Source organism: Zonotrichia leucophrys, chromosome 13 (genome assembly GCF_028769735.1).
Source record: "Zonotrichia leucophrys gambelii isolate GWCS_2022_RI chromosome 13, RI_Zleu_2.0, whole genome shotgun sequence".
Classification (NCBI taxonomy): domain Eukaryota; kingdom Metazoa; phylum Chordata; class Aves; order Passeriformes; family Passerellidae; genus Zonotrichia; species Zonotrichia leucophrys.
In genome coordinates this window covers 14,206,483-14,230,182 of record NC_088183.1, presented here as the reverse complement: position 1 = coordinate 14,230,182, position 23,700 = coordinate 14,206,483, and the positions used below count along the sequence as shown (strand labels likewise).

At 38.2% G+C, this 23,700-nt stretch overlaps 1 protein-coding gene across 2 annotated transcripts in view; it reads left to right on the top strand.

Moving 5' to 3' along the window:
• The window catches only part of SLIT3 (slit guidance ligand 3), a 482,576-nt gene that overhangs the window by 217,156 nt on the left and 241,720 nt on the right, over positions 1-23,700 (top strand). The window lies entirely within an intron of this gene.

Here is a 23,700-nt window from a genome sequence, read left to right as displayed (position 1 = left end):
CAAACCCTCCTGGAGAGAAATCTGCTGGTTTGCACTGACTGTGGCTCTGCTCTCTTCCCATCCCACCAACCAGAGCCACAGCAGAGTCTCAGTAAGTTGAAGGGTTTAGATGAAAATTACTTGGTTTTCCACTTATGTTTGTCGACACAAATGGCATCTCTGTAAGGGTTTACATAGGTAACATAATCCATTTTCTTCTCAATAAAAAAAATATTTTAAAAGCTGTCTTGAAATTGTTTTGGATCCAGGCAGCGAAGTAGTTTGCTATCACCACAAGGAGGCTGAGGATCCTTCTGCTTTCTCATGTGCTTTGCATTGTCACAGCTTTGGAGATTATCCAGAGCAGAGAGGGGCTGGTACGTCTGATGTGGCATATACTAATTCTCTGCAAAAAATAAATATTTGTCATGTTCTGGCAAACTCACAACAAGCACATAAGAAGTGTGCATTTTCTAACTAAAAACACACTGAACATCAGCTCAAGTCCAGCAGGCTCAAAATCTTCTCCCTTTAAATTTTCTTCAGAACAAAAAGATGTAATGAAAAATACATTCTTTCTGTTTCCAAGTGAAGCAGAGATTAGAAGAAAAAAGCCCTATCTTTCTTTTTTTCCATAAACTCCTCCTGAAACATGCTTGAAGCACTGGAAAAATTAGTAGGCATATGATAAATGGCCCATGAGCAGCAGATGCAGAAATCTGTGTGCCTTTCTAAAATAACTGTCTTAAGGGGAACTTTTATGTAGTTATTTCTTAGCCTTTCTGGTTATCAGAAAGGCTCTGCACAGCAGCATATATCATGCTTTTATTTTAATTAAACATATCTCAAAGAAGAGCTTGTAAAAACCTGGCTAGAGGTATTTTATAGGATTTGAACCTGGGGTCGTTTTGTTCTATTCATCTCATTTGCATTCAGGGGTTTCTCCACATTCTGGGAGCAGAAAGGTTGTGGGGCACAGGATGGGTGAGGAACATGGTTTGTGCAAAGGGGCTGTTTCTACAGCAGTAGAGCTCTTTGTGAGGTAGCTGCTATATAATACTTACATCTTCTTTTGCTAGGGAGAAGTGGCCATTTATTTTAGGACTTTTACCCTTTCATTTTTTAAAGCAGGTTAATGCATTTTCTCAAACGCCTTTGGTCTACAAGCTGTGTCTGTATTTTCCTTCATAACAGCCCCAGCCAGCCTTCTCAAACATTAAAGGTGCAATTTTGATTATGCTGAAACCTTAATATTTCTAGAATCAGCTTTTAACAATGTTTTCTGGTTTACTCCTTGGTAGTAAAGAGGCAGCTGAACAAAGTGCCCAGTTCCTAAGAATTATCTGGGAGACAGAGCTGAGTGCAGTAGTTTCAGTACAAGGTAATATTGAAGTAGATTGGCTCAATGGAGCTTTAGTGGAAGGAACATTCATAAAGAGCTGTGTGAGAGAGTGTATTAAATGGACTGGTGTCAGGATTCATTTGTTATACTTACTGGGGATTTGCCTGCTTACTACACAAGCACCCTTTATTACTGTATTGAATTTAGACATCACCCACTCCTTGGCAAGATAACTTTTTTCCCTTTGTGTGTGCTGCAGTTTACTTTTTATTCTCTTCCATCTGCTATCAAACCAACAGCTGATGCACTTTTTTATCAGAGTGGTGATAAAACAGCAGATCCAGAAGGTATTTCTGAGCAGTGATTTCTGCATGGTGTGTTTGTAGCTTGGCTGCCTCCCTTGCAGAAATCCAGGTAACATTTTACAGGATCAGTGGCTGACATTTGTGACATGAATTTATTAGGATAGGATCTTGTTAGTTGTGTGATCTTTAACAGAGTAACTTCATACAGACCTTGTGTTGGCTTTTAAAACAGTTTTTGCAATAGACACCATGGGATTAATGCTGAGATTTCTGCTTTCCACAAGAGATTTCTACATTCACTTAAATACAGAGAAGGGATTCTTTCTTCAAACTACAGCACTGTGCAACCACTGCTGAACTTCACAGTGCTTTCTGTGACAATGTAGAAGGCTGAGACATCAACCACTCTGTGGAAAAGAAGCTTCCTTCAGGCAAATAAATGTATTTTATTTCATTTCTAAGCTTAAAAGTTTAAAAAAATGCACATGCATTTTAAAAGCATTTTGGGTGTATCTGTATAGTGTATAAGGCAAACAGAAACGCATATTTGTTTCACCACAACCACGGATATCCTTCTAACCCATACTATTTTAGTTGCTTACTATTATAAAATATGAAATCTTAAAAAAACCTGAATTTTTCATATGCATGAAACCTGATCCACAGCATGCATGGTTCAGGAATACAAATTTTGGATAACTCAGGGGTTCCGGTATATTAGAACTAAATTTTTTCCACAGATGGAGTTATATTTATTCTGAAAACTTAAAATAATGTGGTATGAATATTCTTGATTTAAAAAATATTGTCCAGTGATAAGTGTTCAAGAACTGGCTGGATGTGGCTCTTAGGGCTGTGGTCTGGTTGACTGGTGATCACTCAAAGCTTGTACTTGATGGTCTCTGAGGTCTTTTCCAACCTAAATGCTTCTGTGATTCTGAATTTAAATACTCATAACAAGTGTAGGCTTAGACCTGCAAAATTATTAATTTTCCTAAATAATGGTTGGATCTTCATGAAATGTAGCTGTTCTGTGTTTGGGTGTCATGGCTGTGTTTTAGAGCTTCTGCCACTAATTGATCAAATGGGGTGTGTGATAGCATCTGAAATATATCCAGTTTATAAAAGCAATCTAGCAGTTAATGGGATATTTATTTATAACCACACATGCAGGTGTGTCTCAGGTGGAGGGGGAGATGTGGCAGCCGGTGTCACCAAGCCGGTCCAATCCTGACCTGCATTGTAATACTCTTGTAATACCTGATAATGCTGTACCACACCATGGGGGGCTCCTGTTACTGAGTTTTGGTGCCCTGGGGGTATCTTGTGTGTCAGCAGGAGGTTGTGTGTTTGTGGTGACATCCGTGCTGCTGCTGAGGGCTTTGCTCAGCGCTGCTCCCTGCAGTGCCAGCCATGGTCCCCCTCAGCCTGCCTGCAGTAGCAACAGGGCTGCTGAGTCCAGAAAGATGGAATTGCCCCAGCCCAAGCCAGGAGAACACCTGGGCGTGACATTCAGTGTGTGAAGAGAAGCATGGCTGTGCTGAAAATGTCTGAAAAAATCCACATTGCTGCTCCCTGCAATATATCCAGGATATATTGTTCCACTGGCTATTGGGGTTTTACCACCTTCTGACTAATCTGTATGAAAAAGGATTGAAAATGCAAATAGCTTCAGATAGCTCAGGCTGAAAGAGCAGGGAGTTTTCTGAGCCATTAATACTGTTCTGCATAGAGGCTTATCTGGCACTGGGTTAATAACGCACATCACAACACTCCCAGCGCCTTGCAGTTCCTTTGGCTTCTGTTAGCAGCACAGCTGGACTCCTACACTGCTTTTACCTTGTTTAAAAAAGAAATCTAATTGGTCATTAAACTGCATTAGCATCTGTAATGAGCCCATCATCCCTTTTCAGCTTTTTTTCCTTGCCTGTCTTCAAGAAGCCTCTGTCGGCCTGTTTGATGGGAGCCTTAACAACACAGCAGTGTAGTTAAATGCAAAATTTTGTTCTAAGAAATGGTATGATAAAATTTTAATTAATCTTGTTGTTTATTCTGATCCCTCAACAGAAAATGAATCCTTTCTCTGCAGGATTTACTACTGTATGAATTTATTTGAAGTTCCAGTGCTTCTGTGTTAAAATGAATAAATTTTTACTTACTAAGTGAAACATGTAGGTGTGATGTAAAGGCAGTTATATATCAGTCTTCACATTCAGAACCTTTCTACAATTTGAATATTAGACTTTTTCTTACTTATTTCAATGTATCCTCATCTTTCTTTTCTCTCATTACCTGATTTCATGTGAAAATTTCTTCATGTGGTTCTCTTTTTCTTAATTCATTAGATTTGGCATGGCTGTTTATTGTATCATCTTGGCATCTGGCTAGTGTAGCTCCTTTGAAACAAACAATGTGCTCCAAACCCATATAAAATTAACCCTTTTGATCTAAGCAGACAGGTGCATGTATAGTATGACCAAAATACTTGCTCTACAAAACTTATTTAGTGAAAGTAAAACACTTTTGTACTCTCTTCTTGTTTCCATCCAATGGAACATTTAACAGCATTTTCAAAACATTTTTAGAATTTACTATTTACATCTTCTAGTACATCTAGAAGATTACATCTGCTGTCAAAAGCAGTGCCTCTTAACTGGAGGAAAAACCCCAAACTAAAAAGAGATCTGCAAAGCTGCAATATAAATAAAGCATTTCAGTCTTGTTTGGAAAGTTGTAAATCCCTGTACTATAACAAATGTTTTAGGGGAAGTTATAAATCCCTATACAATTGAAATATATCAGAAGTATCTTTATCCTACGGTCAGAGCATAGAAAATTCTACATGTTTTTGTCTGTGGTTTTTAGGTTAATTAGGTTGGAGGTTTTTTACTTTCTCTGTCATATTGCTGATTTTTTTCTCTTTTTTATCTATGAATTCTATCATTATTATCCTGCCCAGTGAGGGGTTTGGGGTTTTCCTTAATTGTTTACAGCTGTTCTGTGTGAGAAGGGACAGACATGCAAACTAAATATACAAAATATATATTCTTTAAAACAAAACGCCAAGGAGTGTTAGAGCACTCTTACAATACCAGTACTCCCACCACAGACCTCATGCATATGCATGATGTGAGACCACCACGTGGGAGAAGCAATATGAGCAAGGGGGGAGAGAAAATGAATATTGATAAAACATGTCACAAACTGTGAACAGCCCACAGGAAATATCTAATCTCGGTGGGTGTGCTTAACTGAGACAGATTAAAATCTAAATCCATGCAGCTGATAATGTTTTTTTATCTTGAAAGGTCAACTGGGTATTTGACACTCCTGGTCTGACCAGGAACCTTTGTAAAAGACATTGGGGAGGGTGTCTTCAATAGATTTTATTTAGAATGGACATTTATGACTGGTTGTTGACCTTGGGATTCCATTAGCAGTAATGAAGGGCAGCAGTAATGCCTTGAGCCCAGCACAGCAAATGATGCATAATGCACAGATGAGAGCTCCATGCTGGGCTGGGCTGTCCCACGGTGCTGTCCCTGCATTCCTGGCTCCAGGAGGATAAAAGGAAGCACTTAGTGACACTTAGAACAGTGGCACTGCTTTGGAAATATTTTTAGTTTACAATGTGTTGGAGTTGTGCTTTTTTTGTTTCCCTTCTTCCCTTCTCTCCCTTTTCTGCCTCCTCTCTTTGGAAAACATAAGACAGAGTTTCTAATTCTCTACAGAAACGAGGACAAACTCTGTTTGCCTACTCACATATGAGTTCAGTTGAGGGCTGTCAGAAAGATATATTACCAAGTACAACAAAATATTTCCAGAGCGCCCTTACATGAAAATGTTTTAAACTCCATTTATTTGTGGAGTTTCTAACTGGCTCTGGGTGACATTCATTGTAGCAGAAGCACAAGTGCTGAAGGATCAACAATCACAGAATGATTTGTGTTGGAAGGGAATTAAAGATCCTGTAGTTCAAACCTTCTGCCATAGACAGGGACATCTCCAAGCTCAGCCAGTCTGCACCAATGAGCAGGAATTCAAGTGAAGGTGCCAAGGAGGAACTCAAGTGAAATATAAAGTGTGCAGGAGGTGGAAGCAGGGAAAGGAGACCAGAGAAAAATACACAGATATTGTCTGTGTGTGTGGGATGGGACTGAGGAAATCATCCTTGTGGCTCTCATTGTTCCTGTTCCTCTTTGGTGGGACTTGAGACTGGTTAGAGCCCAGAGAACTTCAGATGGAAGTGAAATCAACCTCCTAATTCCATGACTTCCCCATCCCTGTGATGTTTGTTAGCTTCTGATAATGAGAAGTTCCAAGTTAAACACAGTATCAGCAATAATCAGGCTGGTTCATATATGATGAAAGCGCAAGAGAAAAAAACTAAATCATATTCTGAGCTTTTGGTAGTGGTCACTGAGAACAGAATATTGCACTCCTTATTTGTCATTAGATTTGGATTTGAGACAATTTCTAATTCTCTGTATTTTCTTACCTATTTCTAATTAATTTATTATTAATGTGAGAGATTTTGTATGTTTGTAGGGCATGGGTGTGGTGTTTTTTTTCTTGTTGATTTCTCATAGAATCAAATATTTTCAATATGTCCCAGAACAAATTTCACTTATTGAACATCAGCTTAGTAAAAATATGTATAACTGCATATACTTCAAAGAATATTCTCTAGACAATACTTTAGTCTCATCTTCCTTGGAAGGATAAAAAGAAGTACCTAACTTAAGTATGAGACTGTAAGCTGCTCTTAAATTGTGAAGAACAAATGAAGTTATGAGTTTCACATTTGAGTGACTTTTATTAATTGTTTGTCTCTCCTGTCTGCACTTGGATATTATTTGCCTAGAGATAATAGCTCAGCAAAATTTTGTTTTGACTGAAATAATAATAAATTGCATAATTCTATCAGGTTAATTTTAAACCACTGATTTTTCTTGCCCTTCTTTCCATCCTTGTTGTGCAATATGAAATAACAAATTTTTGATATATCACTAGAAGACCCAAACAATTGGCATTGTCAGCAAATGAAAGCCATAAAGATAGCAGGCATTCAGGCTTTAGAAAGTACATTGTTTTCTTACTAGAATAGGTTGAAAATAAAAACAATAAAAGTTGACCACTGAGCCGTGGCAATGTTGGCAGAAGGATGGAGGTTTTAAAGGTCATATTGGATAAATCTTATTTTTAAATGCAAACTCACCTGAAAATCATACATTTCCTTGGGAAAAGAAAGTTTGCCTTTGGAAATGAGGCTTGCCAACCTTTGTCATTGTACCAAGCTGAAAAGTTTTTTAATGTCTTCTCTCTCTCTTAGCTGAACCTTTTCAAATTTGAGCCTGCTGAAGGTGTCTAAAGAAACCTTTTCTACTCATAAACAAGTTTCTTTAGAGAACACTCTAGAAACTACTTGATGCATCTGTTTAGTATTTTATAACTTCATGTTGCAAAAAACCATTTAACTTTAAGGTCCCCTGATCTATAATGCTCTAATGCTAGCTGGGTATTTCTGGGCTGGCACTTCTGCCTCTGCATCAAGTGCTAAAAGTTCCCATTCAAAATGGAAAATAAGAAATGCTCCCAAGGTTTAGCTGTGCTGTGCTGGTGTTGGGGTGTGAGGCAGAATGGATTCACTTTGGCACAGGTAGGCAAGAGTTGTTATCATGTTATTCACAGAGAAACTCTGATTTTTTGTCTCACCAAACCTTCCAGGAAGCTGGAGCACACAAAGTACTCTGCTTTTTTCCAGTATTACTAAACATTAATTAATCCCTTATCCAACAGACATTAGCGGTATGCATCCTTGGCTCACTTCATCTTAGCTGATTTCATTAAAAGTAAAAGATTTTGTATTAGTTTCACATTAAAAATATTTTATTAGTTTTAGAAAATATTTGCAATGTATTTTCTCTTTTAGCCTACAGAACAGTACTTAAGGGAAAGTTCTAGCATGGCATGCTAAAAATTGGTTTATTACTGTGACTGTATTTTCTGCATTATTGCATACTTAGATTTGAAGAAACATCTTTTGTCTTTTAAATATATTCACAAAATATATTTTCTCTAATTATTTGCTCTTGACATGTGTGTTTTTAATAATAATATGACATTTAAGTGAAAAGTACCTCTTCAACTTGTAAAACTTAAAGCAACAACTAATTAAAGCAGTAGTTCTGTTTTATTTGAAGGACAGTTATTTCTTTTGGAATGTGTTGCAAGCCTTGGTTTGAAGTAAATGAGCAGTTGAGCAGTGTTTTCTGTTTATAAAATGGAAAAGTGTTGCATTCTGAGGCCCTAATTTGAAGGTCACTGCAGCTGTTGGGGTGTGGTGTGAGCAGTGGTGCTCCAGGAGCCCAGGGACAGCCAGGGAGGCTCCTGTGAGAGGATTAATTTTGGAGTTTTTTGTGGGTTTTGGGGTTTTTTTTAAATTAAATATATAGCTGATGCCTTCAATTGCAAGTTGGAGTAGTGTAAAGCACCAAAATCTGGAGAAGCTTTTCTAGAAAATATTTTCTGACACTTCTGCAGGACGGTGATGCTAGAGCAAAACTGGTTTTTCTGGAGCTTGTCATTCTTAGAAATTCTGCCTTTGAGATACTGCTTAAAATGTGAGAGCATCCAAGCAGCTGGGTTTCATGTTTCCATTTAAATTGTCAAAAGAATCCTGTAACTTATTTTTTTTTATTAAAAATAAAAAAAAACAAAAAACTGAGCAACTTCTTCAGTAATGAGAAAATCTGCTCATTAGGGTGTTCCAGCTTTGACTCTGTAGTTTCTGTGATTTGGAGTCAGATACCAAAAACTCCAGTCTCATTAACATTGAGGAAAAAACAATCTTTTTCTCAAGTGATTGGCTCTAATCAGTTAAACATTTAAATAGCCTAATATCACTTCCCTGTTAAGAATTACTTTTGGTTTGGTTCTGCATAAAGTCTTTTGATTAAATTTTCTTCTTTAAATCTGTGAACATCTCTGTTCATCCTTTTCCAGGAAGACCACAGAACATTTTATAAAAAAGTTGTGTACCTGGTTTAGAATGAGTACCAAGATGAATAATTAAATTTATTCTCTCTTAACCAATCAAATCCTCCCATTAATCATAAAAGTGGAACACTTAAGCAGTTGTAAGGGGTTCAGCTCTTATTTATATTATTGCTAGAGCTGAAACTAGTCCTGCTTTTCATTTTTAGTGGATGAAAAACTTGGAAAATAAATGCCTTTTAAGAAATTACATATAACCCAGCAATTTGTTATACAGTTTCTTTGCTTCATGGATTCTGACATTCCCTAGGAAAACTAAGATTTAAAGTTATCATGTAGATGTAGCTGTCTCTAATAGTGATGTATTGAGATGTCACACCTGTCAGCAATTTTTATATGAAATATTTAGTGTTAAATGTAAGAGTAAGTAAGAGTTTAATAGTTTTTATTTAAATTAAAAATATTGCTTTTTCATCTGCAATTTCACAAATGAATATGAGAATGAAAATTTAGGCATTAAAGAGAAAGGGGAGATATTCTGAGAATGTACCATGAGGTAACAAACCAATTTAATGTCAGTGCAGAAAAAGGGAGGAAAAATGCAGTTCTGAGTGTTGAGAGAAGAAAAAAGTTCACATCCACACTCTCTGCAAAGAAGTGACTGTGCTCATGAAGAGGTCACAGCAGACAAACTGAGTGGGAAAGCTTTGACTTTTTGGTTTATAACCTTTTTTAGGCCATCAGCTGGCTGGAATGGGTAATTTTTTCCTGAAGTGTACTTTATTAGTTATAAATTTAGCAATATGTAATGAATAAGTGTTTGGTATTTCTTCAGCACAACCTAGCCACTGCTGCAGTAAAGGGATGGAAAGCTCCACTGGAATATTCAGGATGTAACCAAACACTCTATGTGAAATTATTTTGTTGTTGTTCACCTGTGTGGAAAAAATAGTGGGTATCAGAATCAAAACAGAAGTTACTTTATATTTTATTTAAATAATAGCACTTCAGTACATAAAAATCATTCCCATAAATACAGCAAATTCTGCTTGTGTTAACTGAAAAATCAGTTCATGTCTTAGATATTTGTAAAAATAATGGGGAGAGGTAGGATGAGGCTGGTAAAAATTATTCCTCTTCTTCTTTCCTGACATTTCATCCCTTGTTCTTAAGTTTTGGATTTTTTTAACCTAACAAACTCCTTTATATCAAGGAGTTTATCCTTCACTGTCACAGATGCTGGCATGGAATTCAGCTAAAGAAATCGATTTGATGTTTTGATCAAGGAGAAAAATTAGGTTGGCTTTACAGAGAAAACATTTAGTAAGGATAAGAAATAAAGTCAAAACACAAGGTTTGTCTCTTACTGACCAGAAATAAGACATGAAAAAGCACATAGCTGCTCCATTTTTTGGTTCTGAAGGACCACTGTCAAGTTGTATTTGGTTTTAATTATAGTTTAGTTAAAGGTCTTACAAAATCTGGTGCAGTTCATAGAATAACTAAAAGAAATACTTTCTTGAAGTATTTACAGTCAGAATCTCTTCACTTAAATGGGAACCTGAAATTTAAATTATACAAAGGCTTGAGCTGAATATTACTTTCCAAATAAAACTCAATAGATTGTTCAGCTGAGAGGAACGGTGAAGGAATAACAAATGCTCGTTTCACTTATGTGTTTTGCAGTTGAAGCTCCCTGGGATAGTTTTTGTTATCTTCAGTTTTTCTGTATTTTTTACCAGGCAATGAGAGAGAATCACACATGAGCAGAACTTTCTCCTTAGTTTGTTTTTGGCAGAGAAAAAGCGATTTGTGTTTGCTCACCTTCAGTCCTGCTGGGGATGTCTGCAGCCATTGCAGGGAAGGCACTATTGCAACACTTCCCACTTGAGAAGATATTTCATTTTTACATTTCTTACATATAAATCCTTGTCTTAGAATATCCTGAGCTGGAAGGGACCCACAAGGAAACCCAAAGTCCAACTCATTTACTGTACTGACAGAGCTGATGGCTTTCTCAAGGTTGCAGAGTACATTTAGGATGGAGGCAGGAATTATGCCAGGAAATGCAGCATCCAGTGCCTTTTTTTTTTGTTGTTTAATTTTTTACCCCAGAGAAGGTGGATACAAGATTGGAAGCAGTCCAGGATGGGAGTAGAAGTCCCCATTGCTTGTGGTGTAAGATCCTTGTGCTTCCAGGCATTTATGCTGCCCTAGTCTGACAAGAAGTCTTTGTAGTAACTGCATGTCTGCAGAGAAAAGTTTTTCTTTGTTTTTGCTTGGAGGAAAGGCATGGTAGTGAGCCTCAAAGGGGAAAAACCCTATAATCATTTAGGCTGAAGTGCTTCTTAATTCAAATGGTGTGCTACTTAGAGAACTTGATAAGAAGGATTAGAACTGGAAAAGAAAGGCATTTTTAAAAGCAAAGCTATTACAGGGTTCATTACTTTATTTATACATTCTCCAAAATCACATGAATGAAGGGAAAAAATGAGGAGAAAAAATACTGGCTTCAGTTCAGAATGTCAATTACTACTTTTTTTAATCCTCTTTTCACAATTTATTTGACATCTTGAACAGTAGCCAAAAAAGCTATTATAACTATAAAACATATTCATTGGTATAAATCTCATTAAGTTGAGCAATTTAATTAAGGTATTGACATGCTTAATTGATACGTGCAAGGAGAGACCATTTTCATTTCTAATTTCCATACGTTTTCTGCTTTTAAGAAAACTAGCTCCGTAAAAATGTTATAGATTCAGCTAAGCCCTGTCATCCCAAAGGAGCACTTGCTGCCATTTACCTTGATTTAGAGCCAACTACTTTTCTAAGTGGAGCTCCATTAAATGGATCTGATGTATGTCTGACTCAAACATGCGTCAGCTTCTCTTATGATCAATAGTGGAATATTTATATTAATAAAGCACCAAGTTAATTAAATAAAATAGTCTTCTGGGTAAACTTAAGATACTAGGGGATGGGCAGCAAATCAATATACTCTGCCATTTGAACATTAACTATGTGCTCTGAAATCTTATGCTACCTTAGCGAAGATGCTTGCAGTGTTGGAGTCTCGGATGCACAGAAAGCCCCAGGGCAGGGATCTGCTAAGCAGCCTGGGCAGGATTTGTTTATCAAGGTAGAGAAAATACAACAAGCAAAAAGCCTTGGGTCAGTTTGGCTTCTGTGACTTCATTCCTGCAGTCACATTGGGAATCCTTTGTTCTGGATTAGGACTGAACACAATAAAATGGGTGTTCTCCCAGTTGTTACAGTGGTGCCAGAGAAGGGGCACGTGTGACACACTTGCCATGTCAGGGTTTTTCAGTGATGGTGAAGAGTCATAGGAGCCCTACAAGGACATTTTAAACACTGCCTTTAAAATGTCTTGGCCATTCATGAGCGTGTCTGGTTCTGGTGCATTGCACGTTTCAGCCCAAAGCACAGCTGTCCTTCAGCCTTTCCCATCCCCATGGGCTCTGTTATTGGAATCAAATACAACACTCTGTCCCCACAGACAGAGCTGGGAGAGAGATTTCTACATGAGTGGGTGACCTTTGGCCACTGTGGGATCCCACTCCTGTTGGAGATGCAGTCACCAGTCCCAGATTCACGTCACCATCGTGCCCTGATAAGCAAACCCTGCTGTCCCTGTGGCACTGGTGTATTTCTATGACATGCAGATGGCCTTTGAAGGAAGTAAGTTCCCTCAGGTGCTGTTGCAATCCACAGCTTCCACTTCATCCTACTTTTCATCTACATTATAAAGTTTCAGTACAATAAAGTGAAAAATGTGCTTTTTAATCCTGCGGCTTTAATGAATGCCTCACTTCAATAACCAAAGATGCTTGAAAGGACATGGAAACATTAATTCATTATTAATAATTTGTTCAGTCAGTTTAGAACTTGTTCTGTGTAAATTTGCTTCCATCCCTTTAACCAGGGGCACCATGACATTGCTGAAAACACGGATATTTCTGGTCCAGAGGCAGGTTGTGTGCTAGAGCCTTCAGTTCCTGCATTCCTTCTTTACCCAAGGGCACGGGGCTCCCTCCTTTTGGGGTTTAAAGGAGCTGAATTACAGCTGAGGGAATTAGAACATGCTCATTTGGGCCTTCTCTCCTCTTTAAAATCTCCCATGTGTGGGCTGGGCTCTGGTCCTTGCTGAGCATCCCCTGACTATAACCAGAGGTCAGAAATCTCAGTGAGAGGATTATTCACTGACTTCTGTAAGACAGACACTGCCATGGAAGTGACAAAATCAGAATGTAAACCCACAGGGAGGTAGCTTATGGAATAATGTACAGAATTTAATAAAATAGTCACTAGTAATACTTCTGGGCTATTGTAGGGAGAGAACATAGACATTGTCTTGTGAGTTGGGATTTTGGCCTGGTTAAAATGCTTCTAATTACCCGACACTAAGGACACGCTGAAGGAATAATCTCATTTGTCTTGGAGTGAATTGTCTTCCAGTTCAGCATTTACTGAAAATACTTGGTTTAGATCCTATATTTCTAATTATGTAGAACCTTCTGAAGAAGACAAATGTATGGTGTGTCTAATACTTCCAAATACTCTTCATCCATGAAGAAATAAATGTAGGCTCTTCTTTAATATTGCTAATCAAAGCACATGTAGGTTACAGCTGACAGTTGAAAACATTTAATATATGTAAAACTACTTCTGTACTGTTATTGTCCTTGGTAAATTGTTGGTAATGCATCCCAGCTCTAACATTTAGTGTTTGTTTTTTCCATTTTTTCCTTTACATCATTCTATGATTCAGAAAGACTGAACAAAGAGTGCAAGCTAGAAAGAGCATTGGAACCATATGTGTTATAGTTGTATATAATCTATATCATAATTGTATAAACTTAACAGAGTGGGATAAGTTTAGCAAGAAAACCACTTTCTGTGTTAGCCACAGTTCCCTGGTATTTAAAGTTGTCTGTCCACAAATTTAATGTTCAAAGAAAGGAGGAGTGATTGCATCTGAGCTGGGATAAAAACAGGTTCCATTATGAATTCCTTTCTGGAACCAAACAAAAACCTTTGTGTATGGAGCTGGGATGAAGATATTCTTGTGTATTTTTTGACCGACTCTTAGTTTCTGTCTCTTGATTGTTGGTTTTCCACATGACATCTGGAAGTAATGATGTGAATAATATCAGGATGTAAACTTTCCAAGTCTTATAATGAAGTTGAATTTCCTTTTCTGATAAGATAAGACTGTTTTTTCATATGACCCATGACACCCTTTTAGCTAATTGTTTTTTTCAAAAGCTTGCTAAGGAGGTGTCATAAATTGAAAAAACTTTTGGGGTAATAAGTCAAGTTTTACCATCAGGCATATTTTCTCCTCACATAACTGTGTTGGACTTTGGAGAAAGCCATCATCATTCCCAGCAGTGATGAAATCAAATCATGCTGGAATTTGATGTTCTTTGATTTGAGAGTGCCTCAACAATGAAACAGCAAAGCGTGGACACACTGGGGTCTGTTGTGCAGGAGCCACTCCTCCCTCTTCAGCTCTTTTACATTTAATTCAATTCTGTGTGCTGACATTGTCAATCTGGAATTCAGCAGTGCTTGACAGGGAGTCAGGGGAGAGCCAAGTTCATTTCTGGAAGTGGCTTTATGCAGATGAACTCGTGTGGTCTCTGTGAGGAGGCAGCTGCTGATGAATCAGGAGTGCCCTTGTTCCCTCCTCAGCTTGGGGAATAAAGCTCAAAAACACCACAAACACCTTGGAGAGGTGCTCCAAACCATTCCCACACACCCAGGTCTCCCTATGAGTATTTTTGGGTGTTTGAGGATTAAAAAATGAGTCTGTTTTCAAAGTAGAATGTGGAGGATTTTGTTTTGCAGCGTTTGAGTGGATTCAAGGAAAGTAATTCAGCTTGTAACTTGTTCAGGCCAGAGTGGTTTGAAAGTGGCAATGAAGTCCTGGGAACACTGGTAATTCTCGTGAATTGTCCTGATTTTACCTGTTTTCAGTAAAGGTTTAGTTCTTTGGTAGTTGATTTACTGAAACACTCAAAACCCTCAGTAAGCTGAGCAGAATGATTGTGAGTTTAACTTCTCTTTTGGAAGAATTCACCACTTTATGTGCACTTTAGCTAAAAGCTAATTTTGGTTTAGGTTTGTGTCACGTTAGCATGTTTGTTCTACTGGTATACTTGAGTTTTATTTTCTCTACTTCAAGCACCTACATTCCATTTACATGCCTTTTTCTAAAGCATGGCATTATTGAATGATAAACTTCCTGTGCATGGAGTGGATTCTGAAGGTGCATTACCTACGTGAATAATCATTGAAAAGAAGAAATTATTGGTTATGTTCCAGTGAACCTTTTTTTGGTGTGGATAAGGCAGGAGGATGAGGTTTGTAAGGGTGTGGTGTGATGCAGCTGTAATGGTCAGGGTGACCTGAAGAGCTGCTGGGTTTGTGCATCCTCCCAAAAACCAGGGAGCTGCTGTTACCTCAACACATAAATGAATATCCCCACTCCAGAGAACCACTTTGTGGTATTACATCTTGGTCTAATAAATCTGGATGTCACATCCACACAGAAAAAAATGAATTATGGCTACAAACCAGCCTGAAGTGGATCTTACATCTGCAGTGTTTCACTGGGACTCTCAGGGCTAAACCATCCATAGCAGGGAAGATACATAAAGGTGAAGATGTGGGAGAAAAAGAGAAGCTAAAATATCAGAAAAAAGAGAAAAGGTGCATGAAACTCCTCTGTCCTTTGTCTTGGGCGTCAGTACCTGTTCCTGCAGTCTGCTGAGTATCAGCAGGATAGATATTGCTGGTCCAATATTATAATTTATTTTTAAAACTTTGTTTACAGCTCCAGTACCAGTGTGCCCCTCTTGCACAGGTGCACTTTTTAGCACAGAACAGAATAAAGGCCCTCTGATAACTGGGCCTGAGCTATAAACAATGTTGTTTTTCTCACTGCACTGCATTCAAATACTTTGCAACTCACTGGAATGGATGGAAATTCAAGTTGGTTTTACTATCCACAGATTCTCTATAATTTTTATTACTTTTTATATAGCCACAGGAATGTCTGCAGTGATCATACAAACAAATTATATAATTGGCCTTTTTCAGGAGAACTTCGTAAAAAAATAAATCCTAGATCTTTACACATGTAATTGCTACTTAATCCTAGGAAAAATCTTATTTTCTTAGCTAAAGTACAGGATCACAGCCTGAATTAAATAAATGCTACTGTGATTATTGTTTTCATTGTACAATGTGATGCTTAGGTACACAAAAATATTAACTGGCAGGGGATTTTTTCTTTTAATATATTAATAAATTGCAAAAAAAATCTTTAGTATAAAAAATTCATCATTAACAAGGTTAAGACAGATCAGCCAAAAGAGAGTCTTGTTCCAGATGCTGATCAGTTATCCAAACACAGTGCATGTTTTATTCTTTATGATTTCACATGTTTATCTTCTAAAATAAAAAATCATCATAATTAAAAAATACATGACCAATAAACTGCAAATATATATATTTTTTAGTGGTCAGGCAGGGCTGTGCAGGCTCCTGTCTCTGTGGGGAGATCAGAGGAGGGGGATGTTGCCTACCGATGTTTAGAATTTGCAAACCCATAGGATTTCTTTCCTATATGGTTCAATGGACAAAAGTATAAACCCCCAAACAGGTCAGCAGTATAAAGCCAGTGCTTTTTAAAATTAGCTTAAAATAATTATATTAATTATATTGATACATTTTCTAAAGCACTAAAACCCTGCTAACAAAGACATCTTCTTGTCATTTATTAGTCAGGACCCTATCCTATTTCCAGTGGGCTGCTTCTCCTCAGGAGTTTCCTCTGAGTCCCCTGGCTGTTACTTTCCAGGCCCTACTCCCTGGCATACCCAAAACTGAGTGTAAATACTGTGAGGAAAGATTTTACTTTTGTGTGTATGTTCCATAAGACAAAACAGATGCTGCTTCCTAAAATGAGAGCTCACCATCAGTCTCAAGATGGGTGGTTTTAAAATAAGAGTCTCCTAAATGCTGTCTGATCACTATTTGCTGAGCTTTTTGGAAATGGCAGGAGGAGGGGGAACTATAAAAGTCATAAAGATAAATGTTGCCTTTGATTGGACATTGGCATTGATTAGTTTTAGAGTTCATTTAAAATGATATTAAAAAAATTATTTTAAATGATATAAAAATATAATTTAAAATATTTTAAAAACTATTTATTTTAAATTATATAAAATATTTTAAATTATATAAAAATGTTGATTTGTTTTACAGTTTATTTAAAATTATATAAAAATATTTACTCATCTTCTCAGAGATATTCTAATAGATTTTTTTTGATTTGTTGGGTGCATCAACAGACAAATGTTGAACTGTGTCTCAGTGAAACAAGGTGGGGTTTGGTTGTTTGGGGGTTTTTTTGTTGTTTTTTTAAGCAACCAATAATTTTAAAAACCTCTACTGAAGAATTAAGTAATCACAAATGAGTATTCTCTGTTCTTGTAAACATTTAAAAAGACTTCAGCATGTGCTGTGTGATCCCTGTGGTTGTGTCAGGACAGAAGTCATGAAACCTCACAACTCCACACAGCTCGGGATCCCTTGAAGGACCTTTTTTAACAAATGGTTTTTAAATTGTCCTTGGAGAAGGTGGAAGATGATGATAAAATAATCACCTTCTGCTGAGATCTTTTTCCCCTGACTCCTTAGTGAGCACCTCTCCCAAATCCTGAGGCTCTGGCTCTGCTCAGTGTCCTGCTCCCACAATGAAGGTGTTTGTGCCTGGGGTTTTGGGGCTGTGGGCAAGTGCTGAGACCCAGAAGTACAGAATGAACATCTCTCACTTCACAGTGCCACTGGATCGCCAGAGAAACCGCGGTGTTTATCTTGTGCAGGCTTAGCACAGTGCTCGTGCAGCAGTGCGTGACTGTGTGAAGGCACCGAGCGCTGCTTTAATTGGAATTTTGGAGCTAAACTCCCTCCTCAAAACAAACAAGACAAAGCCAAACCTGTGTTTCCCCTGCAGCCTCCCAGGGCAGAGCTGAGAGGCAGCTGCATTGTGTTTAGTGAAACACAGTCACCTTGTTCAGGGTGCACAGCAGCTGCAGGACCTGCTCTGCTTGCAGAGCTCAGATCCTTCTCACCCTCTTTACTTTTCGTGCACTGGTAGGAGGAAGGGATTTTTTTCCTTTTAGAAAATCATCAGTGATGCCAAGTTTCCGCAGAGTAATGCTTTACAACACTGCTGTTGTTAAGCTCTTGCCTTGTAGCCCATCAGCAACAACACTTTTCCATTTTCCCATCAGACACAGAGCTACAAGTGCTGCTTTACAGTAAATACCATTTTTACACTGGCCCTGCTGAGAGGGAGAAGCCATTGCTGCACTCAGGGCACAGGTGCTGATGAGTGTCAGACCTGCCACAGCTTGTTCTAATTACTGGTGGAGGGACCTGGTTTGGGCAATGCATTTCCCACCTGGAAGATGATAAATATCTTGAGTTTAACTTCCATATTTAAGAGACTCAAAGTTTCTGAATTGTCCTTAACTGTTAAATCAGTTATTTTTTAATCTGACTGTAGAACAGGAAAAACTAATTCTGAACAGTTTTGGAAATACTAGGACACTATCTCCTAGGTAAAAATAATATTTAGTTGTTGAAAATGCTAAATATTAGTTTTAATTTAAAAAAATTTAAAAGCTACCATATAATTTTGACAGAGCAGGAAAAATCCTTTTGTTCCTTGCTGTAAATGAAATGCATAATATTCTGTGCTGGAATTTTTACAGCTAGAATTAAACTCCTTTTTCCCCCTATGGATTTTCTTGGTCTTTCTCCCTCATTTTCTCTTGCAGACTCTTCCTGTAGATAGCATTGGTCCCCTTGCCCTGTCTCTTCTCTGGGTGTAGGAGTTCTCTTCCCTCAAGTTTTGTTCTATGACAAAGCTGACTTGTATAATTCCTCACTTTATTGACTTGCTTATCTTTTATTACACATTACTTAGAGATACCTATTATCTTTGGATTATACTCTCTAATTTTCCCCATCTGTTATTCTTTAACTCCTTAATTGTTCTACTTAATTCAGTAAAACATTGCAGGATAGAGTTTATGTGTAACATGTTGTACAAATTAAAACTAATTCTAATGAGACAAATTGCAGTGACCAGATTGTGTTAAATATGTGACCTTTAGTGGAGCAGTTCAGTTTAGTTTTAGTCCAGTTGTAAAGAAAAATTAGATTGAAGAGTAGTCATTAAACTTTAAAAGTGCACAAAAACCTCAGGAAGGTTTTATTATATTTAATTTTAATCAGTGCATTGGACTGAAATGTTTTAAACCAAGGAATCCTAATTTGTAAAAGAATGTAAACAAGCTACCAAGAGGGATGAATTAATTCTCATTTCCCTCAGCTGCATGTTCTGTAGCCAGAGCAGAGCTGTTGGGCACAGTGCTAAATTCTTGGCATTGGTGGCAGCTGGCCCTTTCTTAAAATCAGGAGTAGTGTCTTTTATTAGTCCTGTTTTGCAGAGCAGGTGAACAATAGTAACTTTCCAGTATTATTCTGGCAAGAAGAGAGGATAGGAAACATTTTCATTTTGCGCTCAAGTCCCATATCCAGTCAAAGGAACCAATGTTTGTCTTATGGTTTTGTACCAGCTGCTTCAGAGAGCTGTGTGTGAGCTCCCCTGACTTATTCCAAGATGCAATTGAATTGTGGATAAACTGAAATGCTCCTGAAGAAAGGAATCAGGTTTGTTAGGCTGGATTTTCCCTTCATTTTAAGTAAACCATTGGTTCCATGTGTTAATAATTAATTCTGTGAGTTTGCAGTTTTACTCTGGAATCAACATCCAGTAAAATGCTGGGGAAGATACAGGTTTGGCTGTGCAGAATTTGCTCTGCGTGACTTGTTCTCTAAGTCTTTGCATTAAACTCTTTAGACATTAAAGGCAAGCTGAGTTCTTTATTGGATAGCATTGCATGGTGATCCTCCAGCCCATTTGAGTGCGGGAAATAATTAAAGATTAGTGTTCAACCACATTAAATACTTCTTAATCAAGCTGTTTTTCGGGCAGATGTAAAAAAAAAAGTGATTTTAAATTTGCAAATGTGTGTTAAAAAGATTGGGAAAATAACTGGTAAATCCTCAAAGTGTGAGTTTGGTTTTTTCTTTGTTTGAAAAGGAAGAAAAGCTAAGCATAATGCCATCACTGCTGAATTTTTGATTTTCATATAATATGTGTTATTTCCAGTACCTTTTTAATTTTGCAAGTTGTATTTAAGTAGTTGTTTTAATGTTTTAGATCTGTAGTCCAAATGAAGATTCATTCTGTGGATGTTCGTAGGGTCTGTGTTCCAATTTAGTGATTTATGTTCCCTTACCGGCAAAATAATAATAATAAAAATGTCTTAATGTATTCTGTTGCTCTGTTAGATAGCTGAATTCCCACTCAGGATGCAATAGGCAGCTTTAGAGCAGAAGCTGAAACCAGCACTACAGCAAAGACTGCAGAGGCACTTAGGAAACGTCAGCACTTTTGGATGGGTTTTTTTTTCCCTTTCCAATCCTTTTATCAGTGAAGCACTTACAATTCACATTGGAAGATCAAGAAAACAATATTAGACTTGCAGAGGGAGTTCATCTGTGTCCAAGGCATTTTAGCTAAATTAAAATAAAATCTAAGAAAGGTATTGGCTTGTGCCAACTCTTGCAGGAGTCTGGGCTGGGCTAACATGAGCTGTGAGCCACAGCTGCTGGGTCTGTCAGCTCCTGCCTCTCTCCCCTGTGTAAAATGCCAGCCCAAACTCTTTTACATCTCTGTGGCTCCATTCCCCCAGCTCAGAAATGAGGATGCTGTTTCCTCAGGGTTTTTTTTTGCTGTGGAAGCTGTTGGATGAGTTGGAAAAATTATTTTTAATGCACAGAGGACTAAGTAATATACTTATTTCACAATCTCAATCAATTTTAATATTTTAGTATTTAAAATTTGTTCTGCTGTTCTCCCCTGAGTTTCTCTGGGTTCTGCTGCAGTGCACCAAGCTGGGGCTGGCTGCAGGCTGGGTGTGCTCTGTGCCCTGCTGCAAAGCTGTGTGCCAGGTCAAACTGCACAGAACCTGCTGCATTTATCAAAACAACTGATATCAAAACAAGGACCATTCAGTCTGGAAATGTTTCCTTAGCTCAGCTCATCTGTTTGACCAGGATGCAGATGAACACGTTCTGGTTCTGTTGGTGCTTTCTCCCAGCACAGGAGGGATCCTTGCAAGGAGGGTGCTGATGATGGACTGGCACATTATGGTTTGTCCTCAGGTCAAGTGATTTCAGCTCTCTAACACTGCCTCTTTTGGGGTTTTGGGAAGTTTATTATTCCCTAAGTCTGGAATTTTTCAGATTTCCCCTTTAGGATACATCATGATCCCCCCAGGCACTGGACTTCTCTTCCATTACAGAAATAGGGGGCTTGAAGCTTCTGTCTAAGTAGGAAATCTATTAGTAATCATCACCTTTTTTTTCTTTTTTCTTTTTTCTTTTTTTTTTTTTTTTTTAGGTTTACTGTTTATTTTTCTTGAATACCGCCATATTTTTCCATCTGCTTTTCAGGTTTTTGTTTTGGCCTCACATTGATTTATCTGCTCTTCAGCAGTTACTATTAATAACTAATATTTATTTTGCACACCATTGCTGTAAGCTTCCCATCATGTCTGCCATGAGAAGCACGGAATAAAAAGCTGGAACTTTAGAATAAACTCAGCAGACAAGTTTCTTGTTAAAGCCTTTTTCTACCACAGAGCGAATTTTGTGAAGTGCACGGGCTGAGCCTGGTTGAGGTTTGCTTGCTTATGAAAAATGCTTAACAAAACTCTGGCAAAATGTCAGGAAGCAGAGAGAAACACTCCTCTTGACCATCTCAGAATAGGGTGGTTATAATTGTGAGAAGGCAGAAAAAGAAACATTGGTGACTTTTCCTCCATGCTGTCTCACTAATGCCACTCAGGCTCAGATTTATGGAATCAGTCCATGATCCAGGAGATTGAAAGAGGCAGGTTTGTTAGCTGGAAAAGAGAGCCTTATAGAGAATAAAAATAATACACTTTACAAGAAGGTTTTCATAGAAAACAGATGAACTTCCGGCAGTGCCCTGGTTTTGCCTGGCTGCAGGTTAAAAGTTGAGCATAAAGACAAAGCAGAGATCAAATATATAAATTAGCCCTTGCAGAACACAACAATGCTATGAAATATCACTTGAAAACCTGATTTACTTTTACACATGACTGGAAATGCACAATAAAATACCAGACAAATGCAACTTGAGATGGTGGATTAAGTGTGGTTTTATTTGACCACACAATTCCACTTTTCCAAGCCCTTTTTGTTCTGCTTTGCCTGTGTCTTCCTTTCAGATCTTAACTAATTTTTGCCTTGCTAAGCCATTTTGTCACACTTTTGCCACAGCTCTGCTGTGCCTCAGTGTCACACCAAAGTGACAGCTTAAAACTTCCTCCTTCTGGGTCTGAAATACCCGGTACTTTGTCTCTTCTCTGTCCCAGCTCCCTGATCATTTGTCTGGGTTGAAGGCCTGTCTTTAAAGAACTAATATTTTGTTGCTGGTGAAATAAAGGGAAGGTGAAGGCAGGGTCAGAGTGTGGATCAGTGTTAAACAAATTGTGAAGGTCTCAAAGAATTTTAATCTGACTTGAAAAAGAGACTTGTACCCAGCAGCACATTTTTGTTTGCGCTCCTCTGAATGGACAATTGTGGCTACTTTGAGAATTTGGTGTAGACTGCATGACTGGTAGAAATTGAATTAGTCTCGTGACAAGGACATAGTCCCCTTTTTTCCTTATCTGCCTGATGGAAAGCAGAAGAAAGGCCCGTGTGACACGTCTTGACCTGCAGTGTCAATGTGGGCTTTTGTGACAGGCTCTGATTTCTGGCCCCTCATTTGATAAAACCAATTTGGTGGAGGCTAGAAAGGAGCTTGCTGAACAGTAAATGTACTTACAGAAGAGGGTGGCTGGGGTGAGTACAGAGGGCTGCCAGCCCCTCCTAATCATCATCACAGAGCCAGAGTTTCTGTCTGAAAATGGGGCAGAGCCCTGGGGATGCTCTCGCCCAAACAATGCCCTGTGCAGTTCTGCAGGATCACTTTTATTTGTCCCTTTGTCATCACTGAGCCTTCCCTTTCCTCCATTTGCTTCTTTCTTATATTTTTCTTTCCCATTTCTCTGCCTTCCTTTTTTCTTCCTCCCTTCTTGTCTTCCCCACCCTTTGTCCTTTAAACCAGACTGAAACCTCTCCCCCTTCTCTGTGCTGATGGGGCACCCACAGGAAAATCAGGGTAAATGCTGCTTTTCCTCAGCATGAAAACATCCCAGCTTTCTGCTTTCATGTCCATTTCCCACCCATTCCTGGTGCTCTCCTTCCACCTCCACTGCACTGCTGGAGGGCTGTGAACCTGGAACTATTTATAGTTCATCAAGGGGAAAAGCTCTCAAATGCAGGCTGGGAATCAGGAAAATGTTACCTGCACTCACAATGCAGATCTAACCATTTTTAACGTGCTTTAAGTACTAGAAAGACTTTTTGAATTGCTGTTGGTTGTTTAGTTTTTTGTTGGTGGTTTTTAAACAAGGTTACAAATTCAGTTTTTCCCATTGATACATAATGCAGTGGAATTTTAATGCAATAGATTAAGATCTTTTCCGTATAAATTTAAAAGGCTCACAAGAGAATGATTGTCATGTTTTTCCTGAATATTAACTTCAAATAAGAAGTTGTAATCTGAGCAGGGGTAGCCAAGTATTTTTGCAGTCTGTAAACAAATAGAAGCATGCTGAGAAAATTACATTTACGCTATGGGGTTGTGATTCCAGGGCATGAGATTTGGCTGCAGGTACTCTGACAATGAACCATGGCATTGTGCCAGCATCACCATCACATTTGAGTGATGTTTGCTCGAAGTTCTGTCATTTGTATCAGGAATTCTGGGGGTTTTGGTTGGAGAGTCATTTCAGCTCATTCCACAGACCTCTGGAGGAGAGAAAATTGAAA